The sequence below is a fragment of the Sciurus carolinensis genome, chromosome 4 (assembly GCF_902686445.1).
Source record: "Sciurus carolinensis chromosome 4, mSciCar1.2, whole genome shotgun sequence".
NCBI classification, from domain to species: domain Eukaryota; kingdom Metazoa; phylum Chordata; class Mammalia; order Rodentia; family Sciuridae; genus Sciurus; species Sciurus carolinensis.
This window is the reverse complement of record NC_062216.1, coordinates 119,562,304-119,587,087: the sequence shown is the minus strand read 5'-3', so window position 1 is coordinate 119,587,087 and position 24,784 is coordinate 119,562,304. Positions and strand designations below refer to the sequence as shown.

Here is a 24,784-nt window from a genome sequence, read left to right as displayed (position 1 = left end):
AAGTTGTCACAGACATGACCCACTTTAAGATAGCTGAACTTCGGCTCCTGGGCTGGTGTTCAAAGACTCCTCTCTCCAGGGAAGGAAGTTGTAAAGCAAATGACAGTGTCCTAGTATTTGTAGGGGATGGAGGAGCCAGAAATTTCTATAATGAATAAGTGTGTGGAACAGGGATAAACCAGCCCTAATAAAAGAGGAACATGATACTGTAAAATTCAAAGTCATGAATGCAGGAATATAACTCCCCTAATAAGAGAAATAGATGTCTAGCCTGCTGAGAACAATGGTGGAGATTCATAGGTCAATTAGGGTTCACCAAGTGTTGATCCAGGCTTGCTCTTAGGAAACACTACTAAAAATGAGTCCCTGCAGTTGGCATTAATGGACACTATATTACAGGTAGTTTCCCCACTTCCTAGGATCCTAAGCAGAGATAATTATATATCCTGCCTCAAACCAGACTGTATTTGGGCTTGAAAATGCAATCGGGGCTAACTTTGCACAGCAGAGGAAAACTATAGATATGCCATAAGCTCAGATGCTACTGAAAGGTGATTTTTTTAAAAGTAATATCTTGAGTAATTAAAAAATGCAAATATTTCTCCCACTTTCAAGGGGGTGAACTTTTGTGCATATTTTATCTGTTTTTTGATTAATTATACAACATGTTTCCCTTTGGGGCCATATTCTTATTGTACATTTGATTTTTCTTCCTCAAAATGCTCACCTTTACTTCCTCCTCTGCTGCAAGGATCTTAATCATTTTCTCTTGCCAATTTCCTATTTTATATTTCTTACAATGGAAAAACGCACCTTATTTTATGCTGCTGTCATGGAAGTAAAAGTACAGATACTCTTTTCAAAAAAACAAGAACCAGGGTGATCTGAAGTGCCCTAGTCACCAACTTTCCAGGCTAATGGAAATTACAAGAGAAATGTTTTTACTTCTCAGCAGCACTGGGCCAAAGGTATGTCCTAAAACCATAAGGTCACCTGGTTTCTACTTACCTCCTTTGGGACTAATGACACGTTAACTAACTCAGGCGACTCCTTACTCCCTGGCGAGTGAGCAAGATCAAGGCCTCAAAGGCGGTTTCAATAGTTAATGATGATAAATCGGACCACCATCACAGATTGGTTAACAACAGTTCCGCAAATGTGATCAGCTTGTGCTTGCCATATAGTCCTATGGGACTCTCACCTGCAGTGAATCCCCCATGCCTTGCTGACCTTTAAGCTAATTGGTTCCCGCCTAGCCCCCACCCTACATAAAAGCTGTGTGATTTCCTCAATAAACGAGATTCCTGCTGTGCCTCCTGCGCTGACAGACCTCCAGCTCTGGTGTGTTTCCTTTGCCACCACACTCATCATCCTGCTCCGCCCCGTATTCTCCTCAGGCGGGCCCTGAGGGTACATCGGAACTTGTTGCCCGACGGGGAGCGACATACCTCCTTAATATTCACTCTAATGCAGAATACATTTTACTCCCTTCCTCCTTCATAAGTGTACTTCATTGCAAAGTCAGGAATTACTTGGACTTTTCAGTAGAAAGGGTTTTTATATGAAACACTAGATAATTTTCAGGTAGATCTATTTTGTTTGGAATCTACAATCTCAAAAATGAATGTATCATACTCAAGAGTCCTTTCATATTGGCAAAACTTAGATTAACATGAATCATCAAGCCTTTTTCATAGGTAGCTATCTATGGTTGCAAGAAATCAAAATTCACTCAATGTAGTTTAAGGAAAGGAAAAGAAAAGGAAAAACAACAATAGCAACAGTATTGGTAAGGTTCAGAAACATTCCCCCCATATGAAGGTCTCAGAAGTAGTTTCTCTCTGTCTCCTGCTCTTCTGTCTCTTGTCCCTTCCCTGCCCAGGAAAGTCACAGAAACTAGAATTCCCATACTCAAGGAGGGACATAGAAACCAGAATCCCTTTTCCCCAAAATCAGTCAAAAAAAAAAATCCTCAAAATATTACTCTAATATTTTGTAAAATATTAGAAATATGGAAATATAGAAATATTGTAAAATATATGGAAATAGTGTTATTTCCATATAACACTGATTATTTAAAAAAATTCTCTACCCTACCTCATTTGTAGCTCAGAAGACTCCTAATTTCAGAAAGGGTCCTGCCTCATACTTGGAAAGATGAAATGCTACAGAGAGGTCAAACAGAATATGAGGTCAAATAGAATATGAGCTGTGTTTATTTCTTGGAAATCAAACCCTCTTTACCCAAGCATATTTCTACACACTGCCCTTGCTTCCTCAAACCTGAGCATAAAAATAGAAACCTCACCCTGCGTCCTTGATTCTTCAATTTGAAAGCTCCATGTGTCACCTTAAACTACAATCAAGTAAATTTGATATATTTTTTCTTTTTAACCTGTCTTGTATTTAGGGTGACCCTTTAAAATGCGTAAGATAGGAATCAGTCTTTTTTGTCCCTGAAGTATGAAAGTAGAACTCAAATGCAAAGTTAAAGTGTTGTCAGGCACTGCCCTCTCAGTCTCCAAAGAGAACTGCTCAGATGCTAAGCATACAGTCTAAGTACTGAATGAGGAATCTGTGGTTAGAGTATCTAGTCTCAAATATCACCTGTATTATTTACCAACTTTGTGAATTTTAGTGAGTCATTTCATAACTTAGTGCCTTGATTCTTGTTCTGTAAAAAAGAGAAATGAAAGTAATGGTCCTGATCTTATGTGAATAGATTATACAGATAACACGTTGTGTTTAGTGCCTGAAACAATAGGCCCTCAATAAATGTAAGCCATTAATACATATCAGAATATGCCACAATGAGCCAGGTGTGATGCTGCATACCTATAATCCCAGCAGCTCAGGAGGTCGAGGCAGGAGGATCGTGAGTTCAAGGCCAGTCTCAACAATCTAGTGAGGCCTTAAGCAACTCAGCAAGACACTGTCTCAAAAAATAAAGAATAAAAAGGACTGAGGATGTGGTTCAATGATCAAGGGCCATTGAGTTCAATCCCTGGTACCATATATATATATATATATATATATATATCACAATGAAACCCACTATTCTATATAATTATTGCACACCAATAAAAAAGTAAGTCATCATTAGAATTGGTTTGATTTGTGTGCATGTTCCATTCCTCTCCCTACCCAATAGCTGCTTCCATTTGTCCATGTGCCAGAAAAGCCACCAGCTCAGAGAGAAGGCTATCTCCCAACTTTAGGGCCCACTAATGATTCACTCAGCCCATGTTATTTAATGTACACTGGATTACCTTCACTGTGTCTGTAGACGGAATAGATTCTCTAATAATTTGTCACCAGGGAAGTCAAAGACCTGACTTTCTGGTATAAGTATTTCTAATTCATAGATTAATAAAAATGTAAATAAAAGAAAGAATATAATTAACAAGCACTTTCCTTCTTGAGATAATATTAGAGTAAATTCATGAACAAATGAAGGTGGCTAAGAAGAAATGAGCTGCCTGTAAGGTGGTGGGTTGACCAAATGCCTGAAAACTTAACTGAAGCATTTTGTCACTTTCCCATCCATAGGTTTAACTCACTGCATAAAAAACTGGGCTACATAATTTGTAGTTTCTTTGATCACATGATTCAATTTTATACAGAAAGACTGTATAATACAACCCAAGATACTAAATTGAACCAAAATCTTTAGTGGGAATCTAGAATTTTAATTTTGTTTTGAATCCTACACATCTGTGAAGGAAAAACCACGTGTTGTAAATCAGATGAGGTAAAGGCTAAATGTCCAGTGGAATAGAGAGTAATTGGTAAAATCTTCACGTTAAAGAAAGTCACACCAACTGTTAAAATGTTCACATTAGATGCATCTGATGTAGTTTTTAGACTAGTTGAGAAATAAAACATCTCTAGAAATTTTCTTCATAAGCCCATGTTACAAATGGGAATATACAAGAATATAAAAATGGCAAAATTACACCAGCATAAAATTCTACATAGAAAATTAAGCTAATTTCCAAGTAAAATATCATTTATATTATCAAAGATATTGTCTATTATGCCAAAATTTCACTGTAAATATGTGATTTCCACAAAATCAAGAGAAACAGTGATTTGTAGGAAGAGAAGATGATTGGGTTAGTGACCACATTTCTCTGTGAAAATTCTTGTGTATGTATCACCAGAAAAACTGTTAAAAAGGAAAGATCATGTACCTTCAGAGTGTGGGTAGGCAACAATTAAGACTATAGTCATGTGTTTTTTCCTGGAAGGAAACACAATACTTTAAAAGAACACACTTTGCATCATCTTTATTTTCATTACCTTGATGGATGCAAGGAATTGGGCTGTTTTAGCAGATTGGCAAAAACTAGTCAAAATTAGGAAACTTGCTCTTGAGCTTCTTGAATATAGGTAACTTTTATTCACCATTTTCATCCTGTTATTAAATACAGCAGCATTTTTTTTTATTTCATAGGTCTCAGTCATGCTAGAAAGAATGAAGTGACATAACATGGAGACATAACTGGCAAAAAATCACTAAGGCAGTCATACTTTCAAATCTATAATTACCTAGCAATTTATGTTAGCCATGAAGTTTAATAAATGTATGAGTACACGGTATAAGGAATAAAGTTTTAGAATATGGTGAGAAAAATGATTACAGGATGTTGACTATGTAGCAGATAAACGTAAATGTTATTGATAATTAAGCAATACAACCATATGGTTACAAGCTACAATACTATGGCTATAAAAGATAATTTGGGTTACATATGTCAGGGAACAATTTCAGTGTTTTTTCATAATATTCTGCAATATATAATGAACATCAGGCTCCCAAGAGGCAAAAATCAGAGGTTTTACACAAAATTTGGTCAGATATTAACAATGGTAAGATAAAGATAGAGTTCAGTAATTAAGAGCTTTTACTAACAGGGGATTTCAAAATTTTAGAAATCTATGTATAATTATATGTAGAGATATGAAATGTTGCAATCCACAGAAATAAGGGAACCAAAGAAGAAGAAGAAAGAAAGAAAAAAGAAAATGTTTTTCCTAAAATCCCAAGATTAGGAAGACAAAGTGAATCTTTCAATACTAAATAAAATGACATTAATGACCTCACAGAGTAATTTTGGGGTTAGTTCCCACCCCAATAATCCACTTGTTTTTCTGCTATTATTACCGTTTACTATATCAATATTAAAATTTTTAAAAACCACATGATCTTGGTGTTTATTATTTTATTATGAAAATGGGGACGTGTTTATCTACTTTGTACGTATTTTAAAACACTTGAGAATATATAATATGTTTAGAACAGTGAAAGTCAAATCCAAATTTAACTATACTTCAGGTATATGCAAGGCTTTATAAATAATGCTTGCAAAATTGTAGTTTGCCTATAAAGACAAAGATCTTTCTTCATGACAATGTCTCTTAAACAGTATTCTACAAAATTACAATGCCATAAAGTTCTCTAAAAATGATATCCATGTCAAATTTGGAAGTTTTTAATTTAAGGCATTGCCTAAGTATATAGACTATAGATCAGGTTTTGTGCCTGTCCAAAACCAAGTACCATTTTATTGAGTACATTAATGTTAATGAATTATAAGATACATTTATTTAATAAGAAGGAACCATTTTTTGTCTTTATAAATCTCATAAATGAGGACTAATTGAAATACTATATTCACATACCTAAAGGCTTGCAGAATAGAATATAATACAGGAAGCTTATCTTTTTATTCCATATTTAATGAAGAAATGGGCCTAACAATTATATTTTTAAAAAGAATTACTATTTCTTCATACCACAATATTAAATCAAAATATTATTCACTAGAAAATGTAGATTATTAATAAAGTCAAAGAATGTATTTATGCCATAACATCTAACAACTAAAACCTATAAAACATCACTATCCTAAATAAATTCTCAGATAGAATATGATTTTAACTGGATAATGATGCTACAAAATATGCTGTTAAGTGTATTATTAGAAATAAGTTCTAATTACTTTTAAACAATGAATGTTAGGAAAACTATGGAAATATTCACATGTATCATAGTTCTCATGTAAGTGGCTTCCTCTGGAAATGTTGAAATTTCTTTAATTTCCATGAACTATACTTTTCTCCAGACTAAATGTGACTTAGTCTGGTTTCCTCATTCTTTTGAACATTCCTTATTTTTACTCTCATGAACAGCTGACTTGAAGACAATTAAAAAACTAAGGAATCACTCATTTTCTTCATTAAAAAACCAAAATGCCTATTAAGTTTGCAATAAGTTAAGGAAAAAAATCATAAAGAATAAATTGAATTTAAACAATTTAAGTGGTCAACCCAGAATGTCTGAATTGTGTAACAAATGATTTTTATTGTAGGTGTCTTATTTTGTTTAGTTTTGCTCCAAGTAAATGATGAAATGCTTTGGTCAGAGGCAAAGAAAGGATATCTACAAAATGATGTTATTTAAGTATTATCAAGGCACTTCCACCTTCAATAAAGTCTTTAATAAGTGCCTCCAATTCTTATTTCATGCCAAGTAAAATGCCCTACAATGAAATGCCTACTCTATTTAAACCTAAAGGTTACAGGCCCAGGGTGGTAAAGCAACAAGCCAGTTACTTCAGGCATCATGCTGTTGCTTGTCCTTTATGCTTTTCTTTGTCAGTCTGGTTTCTGGAAACTGTTAGGTTCCCATGACTGTTATTTGTAGTTTCTCCTTCCAGTAAAACTGAAGGGCATTTCAGAGAACAGTCACCAGGTCTTGGCCAGAGTTGATGCCAAGATCCAACACAGTTAAGTCATGGAGCAGGAACCAGGTCAGGGTGCAAAACAAGGCAACACGCAGGTTCCAAAAGTCTCCCTTTTGGTCTCTCTGGCACTTGGGAGTTCTCTGGAATAAATTCTAATCTCTTATAAGTAAGATGAATTGAAGAAAACATAGGCAACTATACAAGCATTTTCATGTTCATTGGTTCAATTTTCAACAATTGGCCAGCACAATGGCAACACCATCCATGACACTTTAAAGAGCATGAAATGTCAACAAGGGAAGAAAGCCTGGTCACTTTGCAGTTGTAGTATTCATTTAATTGTGACTATATAGTGTGTTGGTTTCACAGAGGCAGTAAACCCAGCATCTGAACATTTGCCAATCTTGACACATAAGTCTCTTCACATACCTGTTTTCAAACCTATCAGAAGAATCCCTCTTAAAAGAGATAGTATAGAAACAAAAGGTAAAAGTCAATGTCAAGTGAAGAAAGAGAAGGGTTTTATTATTGCTCACTGCCATATTTAAAACAAAATTATAAACTGGGCGTGGTAGCACATGCCTATAATCCCAGCTACTGGGGACTGAGGCAAGAGCATTACGAGTTTTGAGGCCAGCCTCTCTGCAACTTAAAAAGATCCTGTCTCAAAATTGAAAATAAAAGGAAGGGGATGTAGTTGAGTGGTAGAGAATTTCCCTAGCATGCAAAAGGCCCTGAACTCAATTCCCAGTGCTGGAAAAAAGAAAGGAAGAAAGGAAGGAAGAGAACTGAAAATTTTTGAACTTGCATCATTATGTGTGATTTTAGTTTCAGATTTTTAGTAATTTGAGAGCTTTCCCAGGGATATAGAAAGGAGAAGCCTATTGTCTTTGTCTGATTACACTGCTACAGTAAAATTCAACAGACTTACAAAAACAAGACTTTTACTTCTCACTGTCTGGAAACTGCAAAGTCTGAGATCAAAGCACTGGCAAGTTCAGCATCTGGATCAGGTCCTTCTCTCTCTGCATACTCCTAGGATGGAAGGCTGTGTCCTCACTTGGTGGAAGTCAGAAGGGCAAGAGGCCCAAAAGCTGCATGGGGCCTTAATTCCACCCATGAAAAAAGGAATCCTCATTACCTAATCACCTTTTAAAGGTCATACTTCTTAATATAGTCTATTAAATTTCAACATATGAATTTTGGAATAGACACAGTTAAATCATTGCAGTTGGATAAGCAAACAATACATGATTTTTCAAAATAAAGCTTGATTCTATAATAAAGAATCATGGCACTATACCCATCTTACATTATACCCTTTAATAACATGAAAGCACATCCAAACCACTTCCTTTAAAATCATTAATCGTTTGATTACAAAAGATGATCCTTTTCAAGAACCAAAATAGTCCATGTAAAAGTGTGTCTCACCCCTAGAGACTGGGAATATATGCTGCTTAAAGAACCAAATGGACTTTCTATTTGAATATTATATTTAGCTCAGTAAGGGCCTAAACAAGGCTGTTGATTGTAATCCTAGCACCTTTTCAACTGGAATCTCTAGTAAAATTTTTATGAAAGAGTTCACATGAATTCAATAATATCTGATTTACATAATTCCCTCCTGTTTGAATTATTAGTCTTAGATTCTTGGCTTTGGTAAAAGTTACTGTTCAAATAGTATGAAGTGTCTGAAAAATAGATAGATCTATGTTCTTGACCATTCCATAAAGACATTCAATTAAAGATGGAGCATTTCCCGTTTTCCTCATTGACTCTCCACTATCAATGGCCATTCAGCGGATAGTATGTATCTTTTACTTGATCATTTTTCCACACTTTTTTGTGTGTGTGTGGGGTGGGGCACTGGGGATTGAACCCAGTACCTTGTGTGAGGCAAACACACTACTAACTGAGCTATATCCCCAGCCCTTTCTACACTTTCTTGATTGGCCGTCTTTTTGAGGTCAAAAAAGGGCTACTTTAATTGCAATGCAGGAATCAGAATTCTCTTGTCAACTGTAAAGTCCCACTCACATTGTAAGAGTATTAAACACTATAAAACCTTGCTGCAGATTAAATGTTTATGTCCTTTTGAAATCCACATGTTGAATTCTCAACTCCAAGATAATGATATTAAGAGGTGGGGACTTTAGGAGGTAAGTAGGTCATGAGGATGAAGCCTTCATGAATGGGATTGCTACCTGTATAAAAGAGACCCCAGAGAACTCCCTTGCCACTTCCACCATGTGAGTTGACAAAAGAAGACGCCTGTCTATGAACCAGGAAGTGGGCCCCCACCAGACAGAAAATCTGCCAGGACCTTGATTTTGGATTTCCCAGCCTCCAGAATTATGAGAAGTAAAATTTTGTTGTGTGTCAATAGTGTTTTGTTATAGTAGCCTGAACTGACTAAACAAAACTTGGTAAACAAAGTACAGTGTTACTTAACTCAAGTGCCTCACATGTGGAACACATATTATCTCAATCATGTAGTGTGTAATTACATATTACTAACTCATTTTCAAAGATGTATGTTAGAATTTTATAAGGGTACCCTCTTCAAGGTACTGATCACAGGGCTAGCATTAAGACCTAAGTTGTTTACAATGAGGAACTTCCTAAATTGCTTTGAAATGGGTTTAATGAACTATTACATTGAATTTAAAATCATAATGAAGTTCTGGGTATTTTAATGAAACAATTATTACTAAGATGTTTTTAAATGTAGATAGTCTTCTTATTAAGGTATAATTGGAGTTGAACATACCTATTTGGTAAAGTATATTCAAATACTTCAGAGGAGTAAAACAGATTTCAGTGATTACACAAAGCCTTAATTTAACAATGTTATCTATGTCTACCTAATTTCTTGGTACTGACATCAGTTCCAATATACAGTGCATAGAATTAACATTTTTTGAAAGGATTATGTGTGTAGAAGAGTGCAAAATAACATTTTGACAACATTTTTATTATTCTTTGAGGTTTTTCATTTGTTTGATGCTTTCTTGGGGAAGACTTTCAGGTATGATTTTGACATTTAAACATACAATTTTTTTAGAAGGGCTTTTTTTTTAAAATAAGCATATTTTACAAGAATAGGATCCTAGGTATTTATGTATTATTGTCTCTATAATTTAACTCTCATATAATGTGTGTGCAAAAGCGGAGGGAGGATCCAACTCTACATGAGAAGATAATATGAAATACCGAGCAATATGTGGATTTTGGAAATAGAGTCATGTTACCTAACCCACCTGGCCATCCAGGGCTACATTTCCATTCTAAATTGGTGATGCAAATGCCCAGCTTATAAGACTGTTCACGATATCAGATGACTTTCAGGATTATACCAAGTGATCCACCTTAAAGACCCATGACCCTGTCTCTGTCACACTGCCTTGTTTTTCTCTGTGTTAATTCCAAAAATCTGGGTGTGTGAATCATCTTGAAAATCTTTCAATCACTCAAAGAGTACCAAAAATAAATTTGCATTTAAATTTAGGTTTTATAGATTACAAGTCATTATCTGAATGTATAGGTGAGCAGACATTAGGTATTATTGCTTAAAGACAAGAATAAGTAAAATAAAAGAACTAATAATATGTGAAATAATTCAACATAGCTTGTAGACTAAAAGATTCAGATGGAACACTCACTCTTAAATGAAAGTTATAGACCAAATATGCAGAGGAAATTTGATCATAAACACTGATGTATCCCAATGAATAGTCATAATTAAACTTCTAGATTGATGACATTTTTAGAATTGTGTTGTCCCTTTTGGGGAAACTTTTGAAAACAAAAGTAGATAATAGACCCAGGTTTCTTAGTGAGACAGAGTAATAAATTTATGTTAATAATAAAAATTAAATAAAAACATAAAAATCCATACATGTCCTCATTGAAGTATTTTTTCTTAAATTAATAGCATATGTTACTTTAAAATTAATGATTAAAAAAAGGAAATAATTTTTATGTGATCTTTAGATCTGATGTCTGTGAACCCTTCTGTACCAGGTCATTACTGTGTATAATTAATGTTCTCCCATGGCAGAGTAGCCAGGTTACTCTCCACGGAGATGCTAATGTGGTCCACGAGGGACAACATACTAATATTTTCTTAGACTCCCTGTGGCTTCCTCTGAGTCATTTATTTTTTTCTATTTCCTTATTATTTTGCCATATCCATTAGTGAGTTGCAAATTGTTCTGTAGATTCTGCCCCCTCAAGTTCAGAAAAAGAAACTGGTCCTCTTCATCCACAGTTTTACTTTTCAGAATTTCAGTTACTGGTGTCAGTAACTGGTGGTCCCAGAAATAAACAATTCATTATTCTGTGCTGTATTTTCTAAGTGGAGTGATAAACCCACCCAGGACAGGAATCGACCCTTTGTTCAGTGTATCCATGCTATATGAGCAACCCGTTCCTGTGTTGCTTAGTAGCCCTCTTGGCTATCAGATCAACCACTGGCAGTATTGCAGTGCTTATGTTCAAACCCCCTTATTTTACTAAATAATGGCCCTAACATGTAAAGTAATGATGCTAGCAGTTCAAATACACCAAAGAGAATCCATAATATACTTCTTTAAAGTGAAAGGGGCAAGTTTATCATAGGCGTGTGTGTAGAGGAAAAATCACAGTACATATAACATTCAGCCATCCACATCTTGGAATATATATCTCCTGGGGATAAGGGGGGACTACTGGTATTAAGTTTCATTGATTCTTCTCTTTCCTCCGAAGCAGTTCTTGCCTTAGGAAAATACACTCAGCTCTTTATAGCTACATTCATCAAAGATTCTATGCGACAGATATGTGGAACCTACATGACTATTAGGGATAGGACAGAAAAAGGAAGAAAAGGGAGAAGACTATCAACAAATGAACATTAAGAAGCAAAGCAAAGAGAGAGAAAGTTGTACAAAGTCACAGAGAAAGAAAACCGAGAGACACACAACAAGTTCTGGCCCCATTATAAGTCAATATTTTCTTCAGGTGGTGGCACACACTGTAATCCCAGCTACTCAGAAGACTGCAGAAGAATAGCCAGCCTGGGAAACATAAGAAGACTTTGTCTCAGAATTTTTAAAAAAATGAAAAGGGCTGAGGACGTAGCCCAGTGGCAGAGTGCCCTGTGTTAAATCTCCAGTACCACACACACCAAAAGGAAGTCGGTATTTTCAATAAAAATTCGCAGAAGCATTTGTAGTAAAAACTGACTCAACTTTTTAAGATATGGCACAATGCTCTGAATAGAAAAGAACTTAGTTACATGACAGAACAAATTGGAATATTCACTTTTTTAAATTACTAAAACTATATTTCTATTTATGTCCTAGATCTAAAAGCATGGGATTCTCAAGTGGTTGATTTCTTGGTCATATTGTATAAAGACAGTCTTCTTACTAGTTTTCTAGTTTTATGCCAATTATTTGCTTCTATCTATTCCTTAGTATTCTCTTACCAAATGGGAATAAGAGCATCTACTTCATTGGGCTATTTTAAGTTTCTACTGTGAAAAAATATGAAAATCTCTTGTCACAGTGCTGGTTGTGTGTTCAATGTAATGTATTTATTTTATTGTAAGTAGTGATTAGAAAAAAATATTAGTGTTATGCCCTTTGTTCCCTCAGTTTATAGGAAATAGAAATAACATGGAAGAAAAAAGAGGTCTCTGCCCTCAACAGAAAATAATCAATTTTATCAAAATAATAAATCTACTAGATCAGTGATCTTTCCAAATGACTATACTTAAGCATCATGAATTGTTGAGTAAAAGAAAACTCTTAAAATAGTCTATCAGTTGAGTCATGTGTTTCATCAAGTTTAAGGACCAGTGTTCTGGGTAAAAGCTTTAAAAAGTACTTTGGTTTTAACACTACATAAAGTATATGTAGTAATATATACTTATATTTCAGCAGACTTGTATTTATTGATGTTTGCTTTCCATTTTGAGTTTTGACACTTACCTGGGGCATCTCCTCTCTTCACTTAACCAAAGACTCTCCATCTTTCAGCTTCAAATCAAATTCAATTTCTTTAATTAAAGCCTTCTTTCATTCCTCCATCACAAAATGAAATGTCCCTCTTCCTAAATCCTAAAGCTTAGTCAACACATATTTTTTTCTAAAGTACCAGATAGTAAATACTTTAGATTTTACAGGCTAAGTCAGAACTACTTAACTCTCCAATAGTAGGAAAACAGTTACAGAAAAATATGGAAAGAAACAGATATAGCTTCAACAAAACCTTTATAAAAACAGGCAGCATACTGAGTATTTATTCTTCCTATCTATAAATGAATATTATCAATAATCATGTTGGTGTATATTTATGTTTTAATGTGAACAAATACCTCTAAAGTCATAAGACAAATGTCTTTTTCTTTGTGAAAGCTTTTAAATGTGCTTATATGCACAATTATATCTAAGTGGAAACTAAGGAATTCCTATCTTAAAATTCACTTGGCATATACTCCCAACTGACACTACTAATTCTATAGCTAAGTAAAAAATTCAGCACTTAGATACTTTCACAGCATTGATATCAACAGTGAGTGTTCTATATGTTCAAAAGCCAGAATTTTGTATATATTGGAAAGTGCATATTATTATAAAGTCAACATATTATTTGTTTTCTGAACCTCCTACTTGGTTCTGGTTGTAAACTGAAATATTATAACCCATAAATACTGATGTAGAAAATAGAATTCCTTAGGAATAAGGACATGCTTCCTGAAAACACACCAAATACATAGGCAGGATAAGAACGAAATGATTATTTATTTATTCTCCAATGACAAACCATAAATAGTTTTTATTAACTACTTTCAAAATGAGGAAACATAGCTCTGGAAATTTAAATGGTGATTTTAGTCAAACAGTTTAGCAGTGGCTGAGTCAAAATTCATGGAGGTCTACCTGCGTACCTCCAAAGCCTCTGATCTAACATGCAAGACAGAGCGGGAGAAAAAGGGAAGTGAGTAAAGTGAAACTATAGAAAGAAACACACTACAGGAAGCCGACCCCGGAGTTCTACAGAAAGTTGGCTCAGATACATAAATTGCTTAATCTTGCTTCAAGACTATGTCTGATTATTTGTGTGAGTAAAGACTAAAAGGGACTCACCTGTTTTATTCAGTCATTTGTCTAACATTTAGAACAGTATCTGGAACAACACAGTAGATGAATACTACTGATTAAGACACTGCATTCTCTGGCTTGAAACATGTCAGAGGCTTTCTTCAAAATCCCCCTTCACTGTAGATTTGACATATATGTAACCATGAGGATTCTCAGATCCCACTCTGTTCATATACCTGCTGGTACCAACAACCCAGGGCATCCTTAGGAGTCCTGCCAACCCACACACATTTACACCCACCACCTGCGACCAAGCTAAAGGGAGGACATCTCATATTTATTATTCTTTGGTCCATAATGGTTCCTCAGCCTCCATCCCTTGGTTCATAAGAAGTCAATGTTTTCTCTAAGCTTCCTACCTTCGTTCCAAATACTTCATTCAAATGGTAAGAAAGGTGAATTATTCCTGTCAGTGTGCTTTAACAGACCCACCCCATTATACTTGACTAGTCTCTTTAACTAGTTAAAAATGTTTTTAGACAGTCTCAAAATTTCTTTCTTTTAAAATGTCTTAAAATTCACTGAAGCACTAAACATTTGAAAATACTAAGAGTGAAAGGTGTGTGTGGTGAATAGATGAAATTCAGACCCCTCCCATAAGAAGATGAGTAACCTTGGGCAAAATGTTTCACCCTTGTGTGCTAATGCTCTCATCTGGAATATGAGGCAATAACCATGCTTCCTCAGAAAGGTTTGAGGATTAAATTTGTTAAAACCTAGTAAGTACTAAAAGGATGCCTAACATACAGAAGTGTTCAATAACGGCAAATTAATTTTACACAAAGGATAACTCTGTAATTTTATCTAATCAGTGTACTCCTTTGGTCTACTACCTTTAAACTCATTTATTATACACATACACGGTATATTCGTTGTTTTACCTCTGACTCTATTAATCTACAAAGGAGGATAGTTTTATTGAATGGCTAATCTTCAATTGTAATCAAAATGTAAAATTAAATTTCTTCTATTTTAGTGGTTTCTTCATTTTTTAATTCATTACATGGAAGGCCACAGAGAGAAAATGTTCAGCCCTGAGATGACAAAGAGGGTCTTCTAGAGGTGGATGCCTATACACACCTTGATTGCCTCTTGACTTCACCTGAAAAGAGTGTATTGCTGATCAGCTGTGTCATGAACAATGGCTCAAATATTTACATTCATAAACAACCACTGTATTCCAGGAAGTATTCTGTATACTTTTGGACTTTCCTAAAGTTGCCTCCAAAAAACAAAAGCCCTGAAAAAGAACCAAGTCACATAAAGGACAGGTAGAAAAACTAAATATGCTAAATGTATGTATAGGCTGCCACTCAAGTGGAAAAGTGATCTATTTCAGCCCCAAAGAGTTGAGTAAACACCTTAGAACAAAAGGAATTTAGTCCTAGTTGGAACTGCCTTTTAAAAAAATAAACTGCTTCCATCTGTATATTATGTATATACTTAAAATAAACCCCAAAATGGTGGTTATCAAATATGCCAAAGATAACGTAGAAACCATACATGAAAGTCAGAACACTCAGATTGCACTAAGTTTATTCCAATTCCATAATTCACCAAACTGCTAAAGAAGACACGAATATTATCATTTTATCCATGACATCCAGAAATCTAAAGTATAGTGAGAAACTATACAAACGATACAAAGGTAACTATAATAAGTATGTTTGGAACAAATAAGGTGTTATACATTCAATGTACTGAAATTTTAGAAAACTTCTTTTACCTAATCCAGAGGCTTCAGAGGAAATTTTAATATAAGTAGCTTTGAAGGTGAAGTTAAAACTAGAAATGGAAATGGTAGGAAGTTAGAGCACTTCGAGGTGAAAGAACATGACCAAAAACATGGTGCAGGGAATAAAATGAGAATGAGTGAGGAACAGAGGGCAGTTCAATTTTATTTGCATATGATGGCAGTTGGAGCTGGGCCTGGAAAAGCTCTTGAATTACTTCATGCAGGCACTGAAATGTTGGTCCTTTGGTCCAAGATCATGGGAGTCACCCAAATATTACTAATATAGTAAGGGAGATATGCTGCTGTAGGACATATCTGAAGACATGTATGTCGTGGGTGTACAATCATGTGGTCTTAGAGACTGACTGGGAAATACAAGGCAAGAGGAAAGGCGTCTCCAAAACTTCTAGACTAGCATAATGCTGATACCATTGAAATAGGTGGAGGTAAAAGAAAAGGAAGGAAGGAGACACAGAAAGTTCAGAAGAGACCACAGGGTATCAGAGATATCTGCAGCAAAATAAAGGGAGCTATCCAGAAGACATCTGGAAATATCTAGAGAGGCCTAGAGCTTGAGGGAAAGTCAAGGTTGAGGACCATGACTTGTGAGTTGTTATGGTTTGGATGTGAGGTGTCCCCCAAAAGCTCATGTGTGAGACAATGCAAGAAGGTTCAGAGAAGAAATGATTGAGATCTATCCTTAAACTAATCAGTTAATCCTAATGGGATTAACTGAGAGGTAACTGGAGGAAGGCAGGTGGGGTGTGGCTGGAGAAAGTGGTTCACTGGGGGCATGGCTATGTGGTATATATTTTATATCTGGAGAGTGGAGTCTCTCTCTCTCTCTCTCTCTCTCTCTCTCTCTCTCTCTCTCTCTCTCTCTCAATCTCTTTCTGATCACCATGTGAGCTGCTTCCCTCTACCACACTCTTTCACCATGAAGTTCTACCTCACCTGGAGCCCTAAAGAATGGAGACTGCTCTCTATGGATTGAGACCTAAGAAACCATAAGCCCCCAAATAAACTTTTCCTCCTATGCAATTGTTCTAGTCAGATCCTTTAGACACAGCGACAGAAAAGCTGACTAAAACAGGCGTTATTCCTACCCAGCAGAAAATGAAGGTCAAACACTGAGGAATTCCACCAATCAACAGAATAAAGACAGAAGAAAAACCAAAAACAGAAATTGAGGAACAGATACTCTACTGAATAGGCAGTGAAGTGAAAACAGTCAGAGAGAACCAGGATCATACAGAAGCTAAAGGAGGAGTTCAAGGAGCAGCAGGTTCCAACTTGCCAAAAGGTGCTGATAGTTTAAAGCAAATGAAGATCTGGAAGCCAGGAGGTCAAGGATTATTAAATGATAATATTTATTAGACTTTATAAATAAAGAATTCATCTTTTCAAATCAAATTGGTTTTCATACAAGATTATTCTTTTATCCTTGGAGAAAAAAGAAAATGATTTTTTATTTGAAGATATGCTGATCCCAAGGATAAATTTATGTCCTTAAACATTCTCAATGTGATCATATTGGCCAATATCTAGTGCCATTCTACTCAGAGGCATTTTAAAATGTAGAGGGAAATTTTTTTTTTTTTATTATTACGAAGACTGACAGGAAACTATTGGCATATGGAGGACAAAGGCTAGTGTTAAGGACCCAATGTGACAATTATTTACTTCTATCTATCCCTTGGGGCTCTGTTCTGTAAAATGGGAAAAAGAACATATACTTCATTGGGCTACTGTAAGTTTTAATGAGCCAAGGTATGAAAAGCTCTAGTAACAGGGATGGCACTCTTTCCTTCCTTCACTCTTCTTTAAATGTTCAGTACTACCATGTGCCAGGCTCTGCATTAAAGCAAGAACTCAACAGTCTTTGTCCTTGATTAACTTCAGGCAAGACAGAAGCTGTATTATGTAATGGCTAAAGTCAGATGCTTTTACGTTTCTTAAATTCCTATATATGTCCTGGCTCCAAAAGTCTGTCATTTTCAGAATCAAAGTTTTATTCATATTGTTTAAAGATCTTCTTACTGGTTTTGTATTTTATGCCTTCCACCAACCAAATTTCATATTTTGCAATCTTACCCGGAAGGTCATCCTGTTAAGAGGTGGTGGCTTTGGGAAGTAAGTAGCCCTCAAAAATGGGATTAGTGCTCTTATAAAAGGGACTGCAGAGAACTCTCTCACCCTCTTTCTACCACTTGAGATATAAGAAGCTGCAGTCTATGGCCTGGAATTTAACCCTCAACAGCATTCAACCATGCTGGTATTCTGATTTTAGATTTCCCAGTCCTAGAACGGTGAGAAATAAATTTCTCTTGTTTATAAATCACCTAATCTTTGACAATTTGTTATGACAATCTGACCTCTAATGACCCCTAGTCCTTCCCCCACACCTTTCTCTCTCACTCTGCTCTGGTTTGAAATGTGACCCTTTGCCTCCCGCCCCCACCACACACACACACACACACACACACACACACACACACACTCCTGCCATGATGTGCTTCTATCCACCACTCTCAACTAAGGTCAAATCTGTCCTTAACCCCCCACATACCTTCACCCCACCCTCACCCCGCCCCATCTTGGACTTTGAATCTTCAAATTGTGTGCTAAATTATAAACATTTTATCTTTATAAGTCAGCGGCCTTGGGTATTTCATTATAGTAATGTAAAGCTCACTAATATATGATCCTTCCCCCAAAAGCTTTAATCAAAATATGATTAGGGATCAAGACTAAGAAATAATACATATCATTGTATTATTAGGTGAGAAAGTATAAAATGCTTTCTATAAAACACCAATATTTTATACAGATCTTTATCTAAACAAATGTTCACTTGTGTCCACCACTAGTACTAAATATTTTCAACTGAAAGTCATTTTTTTAATGCCAAGCATTATCAAAAATTAGTCACTGGTTTCTATAATTAAATGACAGACATTTTGTGAAACCATCTAAACAGTACAAAACCAATAACAGAAAAATCTTTATACCAGCATCTTATAGCTGTCACTCAAATGACTTATTGGATTTCCATGAACTCCTTAGGGATTTCAATGAATATTAATGAAAACATTTGCAAGAAAGTTTTGGTATCAGTTCAAGAAAATTATTTCTAAAAATATTTGCATCATTTATCAAAACTGAAATTTGTGAATATGTTGAAAATGTCTCTAGTGCATTTTTACCCAAGTAAAAATTAGTCCAACTAGTCTAGCTGGACTAGTTTTATTATAGTTAAGTTCAATTTGTTTAACCTGTGTTTTTTCCAGTAGTCTTGATTATTATAGTTCATATATAAATGTGCAGACCATGCTACATATTTACTAGTTGTCAAATACGTGTGGTAAACTTGATTTATTCTTCTAAACAATGACCCATATTAGGCCATTCTAAAGTGCTAAATGTCCCAAGTAGTTGGATTAGGCCCCTAGGTTCACCATACAAGAGAGCAATTAAAAAAGAGCCTTTTTTTTCCCACCGTTTAAAAGGAAAGCAACCTATTACTCACCAAGAATTAGTGTGCAGTTGTCTTCTAACACATTGCCTAATCACTTTGATCCAAACAGTTTTAAGAAAGCCTGTGACAAACCAGGATGATCTCTCCGGGGAAGTCCATTTAGTGGTTTATTATGCAACTCAACACTGTTATGTCATCTAATGGGAGGCTCGGGATTTCAAAGAGTTTTTGAAAATCTGTTAAGAATAAGCCAGTGATCCTTATAGCACCCTAAAAGTCTTAAGGCCAAATATTTAATAGTCCAAACTAGCAACCATGTATTGAGTTATTTCTAGGCAAGTGCTATTTCACTGACACTATCTCAACCTTTACAACCAATATGTAAAAGTAGTTATTATTTTCTTTTTTATAGATGAAAAACCAAGATTTAATGACATTTAGCAACTCACCCTTAATGCTTAAGTGGCAGAGCTGAGATCAGAACCCGGACAGGCCAGACTTCTGAGTTTCTGCTTTTACCTCTGCCCAGTTCAGTAACCTGGCTTCCCAGATGAATCAGATATGGACTCTACTCTCAAGGACCATGAAGTCTATGGAAGAGAAATAAGATACTTACCCAAAGAATTATGGTGGAAAGTAAAAGAGAATAAGAGCATCCTAAATCAAGTTATAAGGCAGTTCAGATGAACAAAGATTACTTCCAGATGTGGGAACCAGGAGGGGGCTTCTTCCATGAAATGGTTTGGGGAAAGCAAGTCCAAGAACAGTAAAGGACTGAAATTAGTGGTTGCTGCATGTCATTCTATTTGTCGGACATAGTCTATGGCACTTGGCATGTGTTTTTCCTTTGGTATTCAGGACACTCTAAGGAGTTCTATCCCCATGCTGAACAAGACAAAGTCAACCAGTTTATGAAGTGATACTTAAACTCACAGTCCCTGAATGTAGGGTTTCTTTTTTCTATTTCTTATCCACCTTAACTAGATTTATATTTGATGTATCTAGTGTAAAGACACCTTTTGCTAATTTTTCAGCCCAAAGAGAGTGCTTTTCTAATTCACACTAATGGGCCTTATGGCAAAAGAATCTTCCTAAGAGCCTCAACTATCTCATCCTCAGGGCAGAGTCTATGTGGCATTTCCTGTCATTCAGAGTTGAAGACAGAGGAGACACTTAGTTTGCTCCTTCCTTATTTCCTTCTCCCGCCCTTTCCTTGTATTTCCGCCTCCCTCGCTCCTTCACTCTTTCTATAATCAGATTCCGGTGCTACCATGTGCTAGGCACTGCACTAAGCAACAAAGAACACAACAATCTGGCCTTGTTTAGCTTCATACAAGGCAAAAGTTGTATTATGTAGTGGCTAAAGTCAGACAAACTGCCTGGGTGTTTGCCCCTGCTTGGTCATTTACTAGACACTGTGGCTTTAATATGGTTTGGATGGTTTGTCCCCATCCAAACTCTTGTTGAGGTTTGGTCCCACAGAAAAATGGTCTTCAAATGTGGTAGGGCCTCTGACAGGCATTTTGGGTCAGGGGAGCACCACCTTCATAAGGAATTGATGCTTATCTCAGAAGAGTGGCTTAGGTTGCAGGGGACAGTTTAGTTGCTATGAGAGTGGGTTGTTCCAAGGCCTGTGCTTGACCTTCTTCCAATTTCATTTCTCTGCCATACTGTGACACCACCAGGAGACCCTCTCGAGACAAGCGTGCCATACTGTTTGGACTTTCCAGTATTGTGAGCCAAATTAATCATTTTCTTTATACATCACCCAGCATCAGGTTTTCTGTTACAACAACAACACAAAATGGACTATGACATTAGCTGTTCCACTGGGACAAGTCATGTAACTGTGCCTAAATTCCTCTACTGCAAACACGAATATGGACAGATCTACCTCATAGCAGAAACACAATATCTAGAATATGGTGAGCCTTCTAGAGACGTCAACTTACCATATTATTGGGTTTCTGGGTATGAGTGGATCTGTTCAAAGTGTATAAAACATGGAAACTTAATCTCCTCTCTCAAAAAGTAGAAATCCATTCAGTTGCAAAGATAATCTTCAGAGAAGGAGCACACTCCCCTGGGAACGGGGAGAAAACCTTCAATTACTTGTTTGTACATGGTCACCCTCAATGAACACAGCATGGGGTGAATACACAGATTTCTAAGACAAGGGACCCTTCTTAAACTTGCCTTTTGATAGATCTTACAAACATTTCTAAAAATGACTGCTGAATTATGTCCAGGTTATTTGGGATGTATCCTCTTTCATTGAGAAAGGAAAGAAATGAAAAACCAAAAAACAAATGAAATAGGAGGATTAACTTGAATGACTAGTTCCATTCTTAAGAACTCCAATCCCATTCATTTTGTTTACTCCACTAGGATACTTGGGATAATAATGATTTTAGAGGCTCAAAAATAGTTGGCCTTTTCCATTCACTTTATTCCACACAAGAATATTTCAGGGTAGATACTACCAATTCAATTTTATGGATAAGAAAAAAAAATCCCAGATTATTAAATAATTTACTCTTTCAAAAAGTGCAGAAACCAGCACCTGAACAAGGGACATTTCTTTAGTTAACTCTGCCCTCCTTCCTTATAGAAGGGCTCAAGATCAAAAATATAAGGCGAATATCATAAAAGAGTAAATGCATATATATAAACAAACTGTGCATTTATAGGATTCACAAATTTGGATATTGGAAATTAGTGTTAAAATTTCAGAGCAGCACATAACTAGACACTATTATGTGAATATTTGCAAAAAGTAGTTTCTGATTTTATGATTTGTTACCCAATACACTGAGTTGACTGCTATTATAACACACTTTCACTGAAATCCTTCAGTTGCCCTCTCACTTAGATTGATTTAAATGTAATGTGTTCAGAAGCAGAAAGTGGAGCTAGAACTGCTTCATCAGGACTAACATGAGTCACCTTATTCAGCCCTCTTCTGCCCTGCCCTCTGCAGCCCCCACCCAACTCTGATTTTTCAGTCACACTCCACTAAATGCACATTTAGTACTTGTGGTTCTAATGATACAGCACATTCAAGCTAACCTGTATGCTGCAAGTTTGTAACTTCCCAGTTCTGACTGGGTTTAGCCATAAAGCCCGTAGTGCCAAGAAAGGGCATTTGTGCCCACGACTTCCTCTTGCCCAGTCTTTTTTCACTTCGCGTTTATCATTGCCTGCTATTTTTATTCCCCTGCTCTGTCTCCTTTTGGACCCGAGAAGGGAGGAGTACATGAAATACTAGCTTTCCTACCGCCTCTAAACAGCCTCACTTAATGCAACCCAGTCCTACTTCTCCGGGAAAAGGAGTCAAAGAAACACTTGTAGAGACACTGCCCCTAGTTTCCTCTCCTGTGGTGTGTGTATTTGTGTTTGTGTTTTAATTTCCCTGGGGTGGAACCACAAAATTCCCTTCCCTGGCAGTAGAGAGAAAGTGGCCTTGGGCAAAACCGCCCTTCCCAAGGCAGTAGGCAATCTTGCTGGCGCGCAAATAGAAGAGAAAAAGGATGGAGAGGGCAGCGGCACTGCAGCATCCGCTGAGGAAGGAGGCAGTTAGCACGTGAGCAGGCTCCAGGGGCCTGGCGCCCCAAGCGTGGCGCAGCGGCCCAGGAAACCAAGCATACACAGGAAAGGCGCAGGCCCTTCTCAGCTCCTGCCAAGTCAGTGCAGTCCTTCTGCTCAGCCACAGGCCTCATCCGCATCCACCTTTCCATCTGCCTCCTCCTCCGCCATGCTTCCAGCGGACCGCAACAGAAGACGACTCCCCAGCATTTCGTCCCTTCCTCCCAGCCTCCAGATCATCTGCTAAAAGGGAAGCCGCTCCCTACACGCATTCTCAGTACCCGTCTCCACCTACTGCGGCAACGACACCACTCCAAGGTGCTCAGGGGCTCAGGGTCAAGATGCTGGTGAGGCGCGCACAAGGGACACGCCTGGCAGGAACCAGCTCCCAGAGTCCCGTGGGCCAAGGAAACTGGGCAGCACCGCGAGGGTCGTTTGTCCGAAAGGCGAGACCTCTGGCAGCTCCTAGCCCCAAACACCCAGGGCAACCCTCCCGGGACCCCAAAGGCCCACCGCCCCCACGTGCGCGTCCCCCGCCGCTCCCGCCCCGCTCTCCGAGCGCCGGGTGGACCAGAGTTCTTTTGCGGCGGCAGCTTCAGGGATTTTTTGCCTATATAAGGGCTCACTGGCAAACTGTGCGTTGGCGCGTTTTGTCACAAACTGGCCATTATTTGTACACACGTGTGCGGCTCCCTGGGCAGCTCCGGTTGCAGACGCATGCTCGCCTCCATCTCCGCCAGCGCCTCCTCCTTCTCTTCCTCCTCCTCCTCCTCCTCCTTCTCTTCCTCCTCCTCCTCCTCCTCCCTTCTTCCCGGGGTGTACTTACTTTATCTGATCTCTGGCACAGGGTGGGTGCTGCAGCTCCTGGTCCTCCCCCGCCCAATCGCAGCCGGTTCGCCCCGCTGTCACCCGGTGAATGGAATTATTTATTTATTTATGTCCCCTGACGTGTCCTCGCCTGTAGCAGCCGGAGGAGGAGGGGGGCGGCGGGAAGGGGAGGCGCGCTGCTGAACGCCCTTGTGGGTGCCGAGGAGCGCGTGCCAGGGCCGCCGGGGGGGTTCCGGGGGAGGTTGTGTCAGAGGATCGCCGGGAGCCGGGTGGGGTGCGGCGCGGGTGGGGGGGGACACCGCCCGGTGACGGGACTGAGCATGCTCCAAGCCGCTGTCAATGCTATAGACCCTTTCGCTATGGCTTGAGTAACTCCACTTCGGATTTTAGTTGTAACCAAGTGAGATCTATTGTTCCCGATCAGCCCTCTAGTGCTTTAAGCGAAGTACTTTTGCGCTTAACCTAAGAGACAGGTGTGGTAGCTCTGTTTAGATACCCCCAAGGAGGTGTGCAATCTATAGGTGAGCAAAGTGTGCAAAGGAGACCTGAAGAATGAGAGAAATTAGAAAGTCCTCATTGTGAGCTCCGAGGGAAAGGGTTGAGCTGTTTTTTAGTTAAGGATCTTTGAGGGAAGCGGGTGGTAGACGTGGGGGGAATCGGTGTTAGCATTAAAGCCAATTAACCAAACCCCTCTGAGGGGAAGATAAAGTTATACCACTGGAGAAGGAGAAGAGAAAACAGCACAAAACATTGAAAATAGGAAGAAACAAAACAAAAAAGGTTAATTTGTAAATAATTTCTTTCCATTTTCATTTATCAAATGATGTAATGCTTCAAAACAGGAATTAGTTATTTGACAATGAATAACCCTACTGATGATGGTAATTCTACAGTCCTTGGTTTAGTTCCTTCCTCTGTCCATAATATGCTTCTTGGGGAAGTTGGAAAGAGGAAGGACTAGAAATGAACGTTTAGGCTACTCAAAAGATTGGGTTTATTTAATACTTCTAAGTTGAATTGCTACCTAGAGTAAAAGAAAATGCCCAGAATAATAAACGTGAACTTGGATTTGAAAACTTGTATTGCAGTTTTCTGCCAATTTGCCTTGCATCCCCCATCCTGATTTGACAATAATCTCATTAGATATGTTCTATGATTGTTCACATTTTACAGATTTGGAAACAAACAGGTGAAATCACTTGAGTAAATTCACCCTGTCTTACTTTGCCACAGCTATTCCATGTGGGCATGATCAAAC

At 37.5% G+C, this 24,784-nt stretch overlaps 1 protein-coding gene across 9 annotated transcripts in view; it reads right to left on the bottom strand.

The window, feature by feature from the left end:
- The window catches only part of Slc16a7 (solute carrier family 16 member 7), a 158,833-nt gene extending 135,073 nt beyond the window's left edge, over positions 1-23,760 (bottom strand). For 3 of the 9 annotated variants that reach the window (XM_047548798.1, XM_047548804.1, XM_047548805.1), the window contains exons 1-3: positions 23,525-23,760; positions 21,066-21,196; positions 19,563-19,703 (exon numbers count right to left, since the gene is read on the bottom strand). The gene's annotated coding sequence lies outside the window, so the exon portion shown is untranslated. Of the gene's footprint in view, positions 1-19,562; positions 19,704-21,065; positions 21,197-23,324; positions 23,343-23,379; positions 23,399-23,524 lie in introns of those variants that run through there. The other 6 variants (XM_047548802.1, XM_047548806.1, XM_047548808.1 and 3 more) reach the window with 4 other exon arrangements.
- Positions 23,761-24,784: the final 1,024 nt, after the last annotated feature.